Raw genomic sequence first — 14,519 nt, 5'->3', positions numbered from 1 at the left:
GCGTTTACCGAGAACTTATTGATGAGCTCGTTGATGACTAGTTGTTAGATAAATGGTAAATAAAATAAGATGATAATACATAATAATCATCGCAAACCTGTACAGGTCAGAGCGGTAAACTCACGATTACCAATCTATAGTGTTATTTACGGAAATGGACTTGGTGATGTTATTCAGGGATTATTTACAAGGATAGCTCCAAAAGTAGCACCTGTAGCAAAACAATTATCGATGAAGGCTATTGATATTGTTCGTGATAAAGCTCCTGGTGCAATTGTCAATGTTGCTGGTAAGGCGTTCTCGGCGATCAAGGAAAGACTAGCACGATTATTGCGACGAAAACAACAACCATCAGTGAAACTGGCAAGTACTGAGATGATGCCCGCAGGCGTAAGTAAAATAATAAATCAAGCTGCAAATCAAAAACAAGCGGCGATATCTGAAGAAGCGGAAAAAAATATAACAGCAAATTTAATAGCAGGAAGTGGTCTTCGTCGACGATGATCATCATTTGGAAAAATGATAATTATAATAAAAATGTTCAGGCGCGAATCAGACCCAGTATTTGATATGGAGGCACCTGTCCTTAAGTATGAATCGGTACGTGATTATCAGTTTTATTCTTATGACGCAAGACAACCAAATCAGCGGGGGAGAATCGAATTACAGGTTCATGATACAAGTAGATATTTCTTGCCCGCTGAGGCGTTTATTGAAGTAGAAGGTAGACTTGTAACGAATGTTGTAGCTAATACGCCATATGCTGCTAATTTGCGTGTTGGTTTTGTCAACAACGGGATCATGGCATTATTTAGTGGCGCCACATATATGATTGATGGAAAAAATATTGAATCAATTCAGAATGATGTCGACGTTGCTACAACAATAATTGGTCTAGCGAGATATTCTGACGACTTTACAAGATCAGCTGGTCCAACAATGATGTTTGCCAAAGATATTACCAACAACGCTGATCATATCAGGTATGCTAAAATACGGACACCACAAGATACTGCAGTTGATCCACAGCCAGTTGACTTTGAACACGCAGCCAGACCAGCTGCTGCTTTTGATATTGTAAAAGGTGATAGCGCGACTTACAATCTGGGATTTGCAACACGCCAAGCAGCGCTGTCAGGAGATAATAGAAATTTTTCGTGTGCAATTCCATTATCTCACATCTTTGGATTTTGCAGAAATGTTAGAAAAGTCATCTTTGGAGCTAAACACACAATTGTGCTCGTAAGAAAAGGTGATGATAATGATGCAATCTGGCGAGGTGCTGGTGTTGCTGATGGTAAAGTAAATATATCAAAACTTTCACTGTGGATGCCAGTAACGACTCCATCTATTACTGAGGAACAAAAATTACTTTCTTTTATGGATCAAGGCGGTAAATCATTGCTATCATGGTTAACAGTAACCACAGATGCTGCTCAAAGCAATATTAATGGTTTATTTACATGGCATATAGCATCACAACAGGGTGTTTCTGCACCACGACATATTTTTATTGCACTGCAAAATATTGACCGGACGAATGATCAAGAACAATCACATATGATATTTGATAACCTTGGAGTTAATGAAGTTTCCTTACGGATAAATGGACATCAAGAACCGGCTGAGGATATATTGTTAAATTTTGATCAAAATCATGTAGCGCGCGCATATCATCGTTTAATGTCATTCATGGGACGTGATCAAAATATAGATACCGGTTTGCAAATATCACAATTAGATTTTACAGGTCTATATCCGATTTATTATTTTTCACTAGAACATCTTGATTTATCCAAACAATCTGTCGTTGATATACACTTTCGAGCTCATGTTACTAACCCACCACCTGGTGGTGCCTTCTACAGAGCGATCGCGGTCATACTTAGCGACAAAGCCATGTTACTTGAAGGTGGTAGTGGTCGAATGAGAGTTGTTGATGCACCAGTGGAAAATCTTTAATTATTCAGAAAAAAATATTATTTATATAAAAAATGTCGTATAGTCATGTTAATGTTACTCTGACTCCCGGTCAGGTAAAAAAGCTTCAGTCAAAAACCGCCAACAAATGCGGAACTAAAATATCACTAAAACGAGATCAGATTAGTGGTGGTCCAAACAAATTATCGTTGACAAATAATCAGATTAAACATTTCAATAAAGCCCTAGAATCAAAAACTGGAGTTCAATTTCATCTCTCCCCGAGCGCCATCAAAGACATGTTTAAAACCGGTGGTATATTTCCACTTCTTGCGGCCATTCCGGCATTAATAGCTGCAGCTGCTCCAGCCGTAGCAAAAGCAGCCGCGTTAGGTGCTGTTGGAACAGCTGCTGGAATGGCACTAAAGAAAGCAACAGGGCAAGGATACAAAAAAAAGGGACGCGGCTTAAGATTGCCAGGATCTCGGTGGGGGAGAGGCCTAAGGCTTCCAGGATCACTTCGTTAGACGTTCCAGCATCAAATTTTGATTTACTTGATGCTGCTAAAAAATTAAAAATATCTGCCTTTAGAGGTGTTTTTATGCGAGATCAATTACCGAAACAACCAAACAAACTCGAAACAGGTATTATTAATCTTGACGAACGTTCCGGACCCGGTACTCATTGGGTATCATACGCGGTTGATCCACGTGGAATCATTTATTTTGATTCGTACGGGTTAGCTCCACCTGTTGAATTTATCAAGTATGTCGCACCACTTCACGCAACAACCTCTGGTTGTAAAGTTTGGTATTCAACGCTACCCACACAAACAATGACAGATCCGCCAATATGCGGCCGTGAAGCAATTAATGTACTCGACGCTATATCAAAATCATCCGGGCCGCCACATAAAGTCGTGCACGATTATACAAGCAACCGATTTGTTGCGCGTAAGGCGTTTTAAACAACGGATCTTATATAATGGTTGATATTTACGGAAGATCTTCGCGCGTTAAGAAAAAGCCCGGCGACGTTGATCTGTCGAAGTATGCGACTAAGGATGACCTTGCTGATATCATGAACCTGGCTGGAGTTGACCCAGATGAAGTTGTTATTTTTCAAGATCGATATGGTAAACTAAAAACCAGCAATATCAAATGGAATGATATAGTTCGACGAGTACTTGGTGCAGTTACGGATAATATTCCCGTGTTTACTGACGGTGGTAGAATCAGAGATTCAAGTATGTCACTTAAAACCATCAGAGATGAAATTGCAAAAAGTGTTGCTAATCGTATGAAAAACACCGGTGACACAATGACAGGTGAACTCAGCATGAACGGAAACAAAATAGTAGCTGTAACAACTCCAAAATCTGACAACGACGTCGCAAACAAACTATACGTCGACGACGTGGATGGAAAACTATCCACGCTGCGGGCCGAGTATGACGTTCACACGGGCGCTTTTGTAAGACTTCGAAGAAATTTTCAGAAAACCGATGATGCCATAAATAAGTTCTTTGGAACTCCTCCCGTCATTGACATGAAACTCGTTGATATCAAAACTGACCTAGACACGATCAAACGAACACAGCTAGACATCATAGCGGGAATTCCTGAGATTATCAATAAAACCAATTTGATTAAAATTGCAGCTGGAATAACTCCCGGGCATATCACAAACATCGTATGCACGGTATCATCGGGATTTGCAACATGGTCGCAGCAAAATAATACTATCAAATATACCGCAACAGTCACTGGCGTGTACAGGCTGTCTGTGTTTAGTGCTGCAAAATTTGAAATATTTACAACGTTTCCATGGCGTCATTCCACCGACAGGTTTTCCGGGGTTGTATCTGTTGTATTAAATAGCGCAAACGAAGAAATATTTATTCTGCAAGCAGCTGATAAGAAATTAACCGCAACATCCTTCTGGTGGTGTTTGGAATTTGTAGCTGAAACACCTCAATTGGTTACTGCATAAAAATATATATGGACGGTGCACAATACAGATACAATCAAGCACGTGAATGGCAGGCGGCGCTAAAAGATCAAGTTGATCAATATACAGTAAAAGTAAAAAAATATCGACGACGATTGGTTATCGTTGATGTGATTGTTTATTCAGTATCCGCTGTTGTTGCTGGAACCGGTGTAATATTATCAGCGTTGACAACGATGGCACCAGTAGCTGTAACTATTTGTATTTCAGCAGCAACAACTATTGCAGGTGTGCTTAATATCATCACAAAAAAAATATGTACTTGCACGAACGAAAAATTATCCGATTACAAAATAAAATTACATACAGCGACGGTAGCATACTCGAAATTATCCTCGTTGTTATCAGCGAGTCTCAGTGATGGAATTATATCTGATTTCGAATTTTCAATGATAACCAAAATATACGACGAAGGTATCGGTATTAAAGATACAAGTATCAATAATGACAGAATTACTCCAGCAGATCGTGACCAACACAACTCCGCCAAAGATAACGATGATCTCGGTAAGTTCAGTTAATCCTGAATTTAGTGTTAATTTTCCTACTGCAATTCCAGTAAAAGAAATAGCACTAGCGCAATTACGAGTATATTACAGCTGGCCAAATATCAGATCAAAATCATTTAATGGTACACCAGCAAATAATTCGCTTGTATTTGCTAACAAGAACAAACCCGATGGAACACCTGACTGGGTTGTTGTTGGAATACCAACTGGCAGTTATGAGGTCTAACAAATCAGTGAGGAATTTCAACGTAGAATAAAATCAATAACGGGAAAAGAATCAAAAATATCAATTAATGTTCATGAACCCACCCTGTCCTCGACGATTGAAATAAACTCGCCTGATTATGCCGTTGATATTTATCAATCTTCAATCAGATCCGTGCTAGGATGGCCTGAAATTCCCCGGGTGTATGTAGGACCACCAGAACCGAAAAAATCTGATTATGTCACGGATAGGCAATCATATCATGAAATTAATCCATCATACGGGGGAAAACTACGTATTTTAAAAAATAAATCAATGCTTAGCCATTTTATCTTTCACGATGATATTGAGGCATGGATTTTTATAAATCAGGGGGAAACAGGAAATGTTTTTGGTCTTCATCGAGGTGATATTATTGAATATTTTCAGGAAATCAATCAAGAATGTAAAAAACAACTAGATCAACTAAATCAATATTTTAAGGAACATATTTTTGACATATCAGCGTCATCACGTGAAAAAATCATCACGCGTGTGGAAATATTAAATCAGCTTATATCAGATATGGAATATTTTAATAACCGAATAGTTCAAGCGATGGTTAGTTTAAAATCATTTACACATTTTGATGCATATAAATGGTTAGAAAAATATAAATTAACAGAAGCAGATGTACCAAATTTTAAATTTCCCGGGTATAGTGTAACCGAGTTAAGAAAATCTGTCAATGACGTCATTGATGAGTTTTTTCCTAAAATACATGATGCATGGAGAAAACTAGCACCGTATCCAACCGTTCTTAGATATGATAATGATCCACATGGCGGCGGAAGACACATATCTCCGGGAATCGTTAATATAACACCGACGGTCGCGGTCAATCTGGTTTGTGACGTAATCGATGGCAGCTATCAAATAGATCTCGGAAGATCAAATCAGGCTCAACAAGGATACATCCTGTACACGTTCACACCACAAGTTCCCCCTGGAAGTTTAATCGTGCAAGAACCAACTAATCCTGTGTATTTGCGGTGTCACAATAATATGTTAACACGAATCAATTTTAAACTCACAGACCACCTTAATCGCTTAATTGACATACGTGGAGAAGAACTTGTGATAAATCTGTATGTAAAGTCGTAAGACTTTTATCGTAGATCTTTGATTTTAAAGATCCAGTAATGTACCAGCACGTGAGGGTTTTATACACTTGAAAACGCGCGTTTTCACAATTTAGCCATTGATGAACACGGAAACGAGGATTTCTTATTAACACAAGAACAGTTAGATGAACTCCGTCGAGATCATTTGTAACAGAGATCAGGCGCACTCCTGCATCAAAGTCGAATAAATATATCTGATGAGGTAATTCATCTTTTTTAAAATGTTTTATTTTTTTTCTGAAAATTTGATCATTTTCACATAAATCTGAGTACCAACTCACCCATCAGAGTTATAAATAAATAATAATTCAGAAATAAAATAATAATTCAGAAATAAATAATTTGTAAAATTAAGAAATTTGCACAATTTTATGCTTTTGATGGGGTAAATGGTAGTCAAAATTAAGAAATTTGTACAATTTTATGTTTTTGATGGGGTAAATGGTAGTCAAAATTAAGAAATTTGTACAATTTTGTTAAATTTCAGTAAAAAAAAAAAAAATAAATAAATAATAAATCTGAGTACCAAGTAGCCCATCAAAATTATGAATAAATAAATCTGAGTACCAACTAGCCAATCAGAGTTATAAATTGCATAAATCTAAGTACCAACTAACCCATCAAATTCAGAAATAATATTTCTGGTCAAAGATCTCAGTCATCTTCATCGGAATTACTACTTTGGATCGTTTCACCAGTAACGAAGTTACTTTCTGACATAATTTTTCTTAATTGTCTTATACGAGTACTAATCGTTTTCTTTTCCTCGTACTCGTGGGATAATAACGATTTAATTCTTTCTACGGCGGCAGAGAGAGGAACGAACTCCTTCACATGATCATCTTCTACGGTAGCTAGCGACTGAAACATTGCCGCCTGAATCCGCTTCATGAGCTTGTATTCAGATGATAGTGTGTGTGTCCCCTGGGTTTTACGTTCTTGTAAAATCTCAAAGTCAGAAACTATTTTTTCAGGATTAAGTTCATCAGATATATTAATTCCATCTTTTTTCAATTTTTTAATATCAACAATTACATCATTGATATTTTCATGGTTCATTATATAATATATAAATCTTTAAAATAAAAAAAAATTATCCCTAGAACCCCTATCGAGTGTTTAGCGAGTTCGTCGGGATGTTTCAAGGACAGCACAACCAAGAACTCGTAGCTTGCCACCGCAATCTACCAAGTTCATTAGGCAAATATTCCCTCTACGAGAGCCCCTAACCCGCCAAACAACGGTCTAGAAGGCCCAAGAGGGAGGACGGCACAATCCTCATTAAACTCGTAGCTTGCCACCGCAATCTACCAAGTTTAGAGGATATACACATAACATATAGCTAACTAAGGACGGCACAATCCTCATTAAACTCGTAGCTTGCCACCGCAATCTACCAAGTTTAGAGGATATACACATAACATATATACAATGAAATGGTTATATACAATGAATGAAGAGCCCCTATCGAGTGTATTAGCGAGCTCAGATTATGCATTGGACGGCACAAACATATAACTTAACTAAGGACAGTACAAACATATACGCTCAGCAAAAATCCCACCCACAATAATTAATCCAGTGGGTGATACGAAAATATGTATCAACCACAAGTCAATATTGTGGTTGAATTTTGCTGAGCGGGGGGTTTTGCGGTTCCCCCATTATTATAAAAATCGCAATTATGCGCACACCACCGACAAATTGTCAGCCATGGGGATTCGATCCTGGACCGCGAGCGTCACAGTCCAATACCATACTGATTGAGCTATCAAACCTTGTTACGAACATATGTTTCGGAAGTTAATATATAGTTAAGCTATATAGCTAAGGAACCAATATTTACACTAAAACAACAGTTTCTGAATAATAACAGTTTCTGAATATAAAACAGCGGTTTCTGAATAACAACAGTTTCTGAATATAAAACAGCGTTTTTCCTAAGCAGACTGCGAATCAATAATAACAGTGGCATGAACACACCTGCAGATCGATTACCATGACAACGGTTTCTGTTCTGTACCTGTATTACAGCTTCCTTGCGGATCAATAACATTATCATGATTTCTCGTAATGTTGTATGATGGGAAATATTTAAAAACCATAAATAATACTTCTACGAGTAATTAATTACGATGCAATTAGTTAAACTGACTAATTACGATCATAAAAAATCAAAAATCTACGAAGAAAACTATATATCACAAAGTAATCTCCATTTTATATAATCAAAAATTCAGTAGTGTATGGAGGACATACTGTGACATAAATTAAAAAAATTAATTCAATGTGGTGATGATAGTTAATAATGTGGTGATGATAATTATTGATACTGAAAGGTAATTTTCTGTGTATATTTTTTCGAGAAAGCGGTTTTATATATATTTTCTGCCACTCTTTGTACTGATTGCGGGTGAATATCAAAATATTTCGCAGCAGAAGATATCGAACGCAATATTATTTCTTCACCAGTTTCTGTGTTTGTGGAAATTACCGCCCTCTTTCCGATTGTCATACATCTTCCTGTATTACCACATGCAGAGTTCACGCTTCGAGTGACAACTCGAAGGTTGTGTAGGGAGTTATTTTGAGTATCCCCGTCAATATGATCAATAACAAGACCGTCTTTGATCATCCCATTATGACATTCATACGTAAATCTATGACATAGATAATGTTTCTTTCCCCCCCCCCCCCGCATGTGAACATCAGATAACCAACATTAGTAATATAACCAACTTGTCTCTTCAACTTGCAGTGTCTGATGATACCATTAATATTTGATTCATAGTTTGTTATGACAGGATGTGGGACAAATATATTTTGCTCCATTATAATAATATTATTTGTTTAAATCATTGTTTGTCTGAAATCTTGATATATAATCCCCCACGGATTTTATAGCGTTTTCACCGCTATTATTTTTTTTTGTCATACTATCTTTTAAGTTCTCTGAACCGTTTTCCGCCGCACTTTCCACATAATTCTGTTTTTCCTCGCACTCCAATACCACACCGCAGACATGGTATTGGTCCTAGACTTCCTCGTCGTATGTTTTGTGAGTGCATCCAACAAAATTCCTTTCTGCAGGATTTGTTGCATCGATTTACTGAGCCGATCATCAACCATCTGCATTGAGACATTGTATATATATATATATATATATATATATATATATATATATATATATATATATATATATATATATATATATATATATATATATAATATTTTTTATTTTAAATATTTGTTTTAATTATATGAACGAGTTTGAGAGATTATCCCAAACTAGGCCTGTTAAATATAAATTCAACCTTGACAGATTATCTTCTGACTTGCCAGTGCGAGATTTGGTTGATCCGAAAAATAAAAGTTTGATCTCGAAAATTCACGACGCCAAGAAAGAATTTTACACGGATGGTGCATCTCATACATGGTCAACGTTCAAGATCATACGCCTTGACAAAGTCACGGACGCCACAATGAACGACAAGCGAGCGGCAACTATCATTAACTACATCGCTGAATACGAGGGCAATCAAAAATATTTCTTCAGAGTAAAATTTATTGTATTAACAGAAACAGGTAGTTGGATTATCCGTGACAAATATGATCCTGTCCTTGGCAATAATAAAACTGTCATATTAAGTAAAAATTCCAGACCGGGTCTACTGGCGGGTATTGACAAATCGTATTATGAGCGAGCATATCCTGTAACAGCGGTTATTTATGGAATCTATGAGATAAATAGAAAACGCAACGTTGATAAACTAGCGCCGATGAAATTTTCAAGGTTAAATTGTGTAGCCGAACGAGTAATAGAACACTTTACAAACGCGATGCGTGGAAATGGATTAACTGATTTAAGGCGTGAAAAAATAAACTCGTGGGCTGATTCAGTTAAGGATACCGGTGCTACAATAAAAGATGTTGCTGAGTTAGGAAAAATATTAAAATTTCCAATAACCGTAGCGACAATAACGGGAGAAATTCTGTACCAATCGAAATATAAATCGAAGGGAGCTCCAATAAATATTATCGATCATAACGCGCACGCATGGACTAACGCAGTAACAATATTTCCACGTGATCGAACTGTTAGATTTTACCCCACAGATAATTCTGATGGAGGCATGCTTGATTTTATCAACAAAATAAGTAAAACCGATCCTGTATCGGTATGGTTATTTAAAAGTAATGAAGAAGGTGAATTTGATCAGTTTGTCAAACCAAACGGTGAAATATATCGCACAGAATCCCTCCATGACGAGATGAAAAATCTCGCGAGGTTTTTACAGTGCAAGCACGCGGAAAATACTGACAAATTACTAACTAATTGTTTTACCGTTCCATCTGTTGCGGCTCATTTCGCCAGAGAAAGAAATTCATGGAAACCAACACGATTTGATTTACTCGAGGACGTATGCGCAAGTTGCGTCGAATATGGACATGGCGGATTATGGAATACCAAATACAATTACAATGATGTTATTTCGGTTGATATGGTTGCATGTTATCCAGGACGTTTTCTGGGATACGGAGATTGTTCTGTGTACTTTGAAAGATTTGGTCACCCAACAAACGAGATGACGCGAGTGGCAATTAATGGACCATTACCTGATTTTGATCTGACTGGATTCGCCTGTATTGAATCATTCAAGTTTAACGAAAATCTTCACAAGATTTGTTATGTTTGGTTTGGTAGACATTTTTGTGAAAAACGTTGGGCACCTATAGTTTTGTTGCGATATATGCTAGATTGTATGATACTGACATCGTTGGTGGTCAGTGAGGCAATTATATCATATCATGCACAGACCAAAGTTTGGTTGCCTATGTCAGATTCTGAAGTTATTAGCGAGTTTAAGGAAAAATGTCCTGATGTTTCCGAAGATGATATTCCTAATAAACTCAAAACCGCAAAAGATCTCGGTAGAAAAATTATAGGTAAATTTACTCAAGGTGGTGCATATGATTATAAAAGACATCACGCACGATTAATTTTAGATGATGCCGAGTACGATTTTATAATCGCTGATACAACAGCGAAAAATATATTTGTAAATCGAGAAAGTGTTTATTTATCCGACGGAACAAAATTGGGTACGATCGTTAGTTACATAAATGACGTATCCCCGCAATATACTCATCTAAGATCTTCCATGTTGGCTTATGTTTCTATAAATTTATTATCGATGATTAATAGATTTCCTGAGACCGCAGTCAGAGTCGCAACAGATTCGTTTTATATTTCGAGTAAATATTTAGAACCTGTTATGAAATTTACAAGTAATGATGAACGATGGGGTTCGTGGAGAATAAAAAAGGAACTATTACACAATTATGCAGAATCAGCAGATGTTCCAATGAGAGATTTTTATCGTAAGGGTAATAAAATATCAGAAATGTCGAAAGCACCATCGTTGAGTGATCCAATAACCAGATATAAGACAGTATATCTCAATGGACCTGGTGGATGCGGCAAAACAACTCGAACGATTAATGTTTTTAGAAATTCAGATATAATCGTGCTGACACCCACACATAGACTTGCACGTGAGATGAAACAGCGGCAAGTACAATCGTGTACGTATCATAGTTTCTTTCGGTGCCGCGGAGATACATGGACTCCTGAACGGATGGGAGAAAAATATATACCTAAAATAATTATTTGGGATGAGATATGCACGGTCTCATTGGATACATTAAAAAAGTTTCTTGATTGGTTGTTGACGAAAAATACCGCTATAATAATGTGTGGCGATCATGGTCAACCGCCGCCTTTTGTTGGACCATCTCCACATGATTGGTTAAAAAATTTCGTTGATTATTACGAAGAAATAGATGAAATCATAGAGCTCTTGATGCAAATTTGAGGGAGTTTAAAAAATTAATCAGATTACAATCAAACAAAATGCAGTGTGAAATAATACGTGGAGTGATCTCAGAGACCTCAATGAGTGATTTTTTGAAATTATGGAGACCCACCGATTTGATCGTAGCAAGTAGAAAAATAATCAGAGACGCTTTACAACAACAGTTATTTCAACTACATAAAGAAAAATATTCAGAATTACCCGTACCGTTGTGTTATAGACCATCAGATACACGAAAACAGAATATTAATGTTGATATTCCAGGACCCTTGACAGAGTCAAGGAAACAGAATCTCGTATTAAATGATATTGTCGCCGTTGATATCAGTGTGGTCGAAGATGCAATACACGCTGACAAATCTCCATGGGTGTTGGGATACGCTATGACAATCCACTCGTCTCAGGGATTAACTATTTCTGATACACGAGTCTGGATTGTAGACGATCGCATCGAGTGGTCAAATTTAGTTTATTTAGCGGTATCGAGGGTCAGAAATATATCTCAATTACGTAGAATTATAATTCCTGAAATCGTTGATAAATTTAACATCATCGATGATGATATAATAAGAAAAAAATTAATCGGATACAAACAATCTGATAAAAAAATAAACACGACTTTGATCTTGATGTTGAATTTATTATTGAGTTAAAACAGCAGCAGAATAATCATTGCGCAAGTTGTAATTGTATAATGTTATGGCGGTATTCGAGTAATGATTCAAGACAATTTACCGTAGATAGAAAAGATAATAGTCGCGGTCATACACGAGAAAATACCATGTTAACCTGTCTTGAGTGTAATCGACGTCGGGGTGCAGGCACCCTTAGCGCTAGCGCCTTGGGTGCTAGTTAAGTGATCGAAATCACTGAAGTGATTTTGGTGGTAGTTGTGTATCCGCGGGAATTATTTGTAGTTGTTCACGTGTAAATCCACGCTGAGGAGCGGCCGAATCTAATCTGTAGATTGCAGGTCTGGAAACGCCAAGGTTTCTCCCAGTGGATCTTGTCACGGTAGATATTTTGTGTGTGGTAACACTCCAAATAGGATCAGTCGCTCTCGCTTTACCACCTTCAAGTTCACCAGGCTCATATAAATATCTGACTGTGACATCACCTAATATTTTTTGTTTTTCAACATCTTTTCGTTGTGTTGGTATATTTTTTTTTGTAATTGCATTAATGGGTTTCATGTTGGTTGTTCGTGTGATCTCATTATTTAATGCAGCTATCACGCTTGGTAATCTTGCCACCCATTCGCGAGATCTTTTATCCTGAATAAATTCCCTCGCGTATTGATATCCAAATAACCGCTCAGCAAGTGTTCGATTAAATCGCTCAACAATTGCTTGATCACGATGAATTGCAGTATGACCTCGTCGTATTTTGGTATTATGTCGTTTCATCAGCGATGATACTGGACCAAGAAATTCCTTACCAGGATCAACCTGTAGTAGCTGTGGCCATCGCAGACCACCTTGTGGTCCGAGTCCTCGTTGATAAATTCGTTCAAACGCATCGGCTACTTCAGATGATGTTTTCGCTGATAGCGGCTCTGCTTCTTTATATCTACTTGCAACATCAACTACGGTTAGCGCGTATTTGTACGTTTTTCCACGCACAGTATCATGCGGTAAAAACAGAATATCAGCTTGATGAACTTCATTAGGAACACTGACATCGAAATACGCGTACTGAATTCGTTTAGGACGTGGTAGATAAATTTGCCATATTGCTTGTTTGGATAACCACGCTTTAGCAGTAGAATGTTTAACCGCTGCTGCATCAGCGAGTTTACCAATTGCTGCTTTGCCTCTCCAGTATCCTCTTGGTGAATAATAAATTATTTCCATTATTAATTACCAGCTCCAAGCGCTAATTTACCTTTCATCGAGGATCTTACTAACCAATTAGCTAATGATTCTCTAATATTTTTATTTTTTATAGAATTTAATGCATGAATTAATTTCACATCTGCAATATGCCTATGTTGTAGATTTTGACTTTTATAAGCTACATCATGAGCATGACAAGCTCGATCAATAGCGTTTATTGGTTCCTCGCCTGGTTTTGGTTGATCTTGATTATCGAGCCTGATATCAAGCCTGGTACCAGGACCGCAATAATTATATCCTGGTAGATGTTTTTCTCCACTGTATTTAGCCCATGGAGCACCTGGAAACTTTGACATCAAATTAGCAATATCACCACCGCGCTTATTAGGTAAAAACGAAAATTTCTTTTCTACCGCATATAGAACATTTTCCACCGTACGCTATTTTTTTATTTTTTGTTGTAACCGTAGCTAAATCAGTGGTTGGAGTTTTAACTTTACAGCGTAAACAATATAAATTCATGTTATAATATATATGGATATAATTGATTTCTCAGCAACTCGGCAGCGAGAGCCAGTTAAACACCATCCTGCGCTACCGAATTCCATCAGAATGATTATCATAGGACCATCTGGATCTGGTAAGACGCAGTTATTACTTAATCTGATAATAAGATGGTTGAAATGGGATAAATTATATTTAGTAGCACCATCCGTTGATGATCAACGATGTTATGATGTACTTAAAGATTTCAATGAAAACGCACGATTACTGGATGAAGATAATGATGTTATAGAGTTTATAACCGATATTAATGAAGCACCATCCGTAGATTCCATAGACGGATTTATTAATAATTTAGTTGTATACGACGATGTGATGCTAGATAAACAATCAAATCCAGCCAGAATATTTTCCCGAGGTAGACACAAAAATACAGACGTGATCTATGTTACTCAACGATATACACAAATTCCGAAGGTGATCAGAGATAACTGCAA

The sequence above is a fragment of the Sinohyriopsis cumingii genome, chromosome 18 (genome assembly GCF_028554795.1).
Source record: "Sinohyriopsis cumingii isolate HCF-2022 chromosome 18, ASM2855479v2, whole genome shotgun sequence".
NCBI lineage: Eukaryota > Metazoa > Mollusca > Bivalvia > Unionida > Unionidae > Sinohyriopsis > Sinohyriopsis cumingii.
This window is presented reverse-complemented; position numbering follows the sequence as displayed.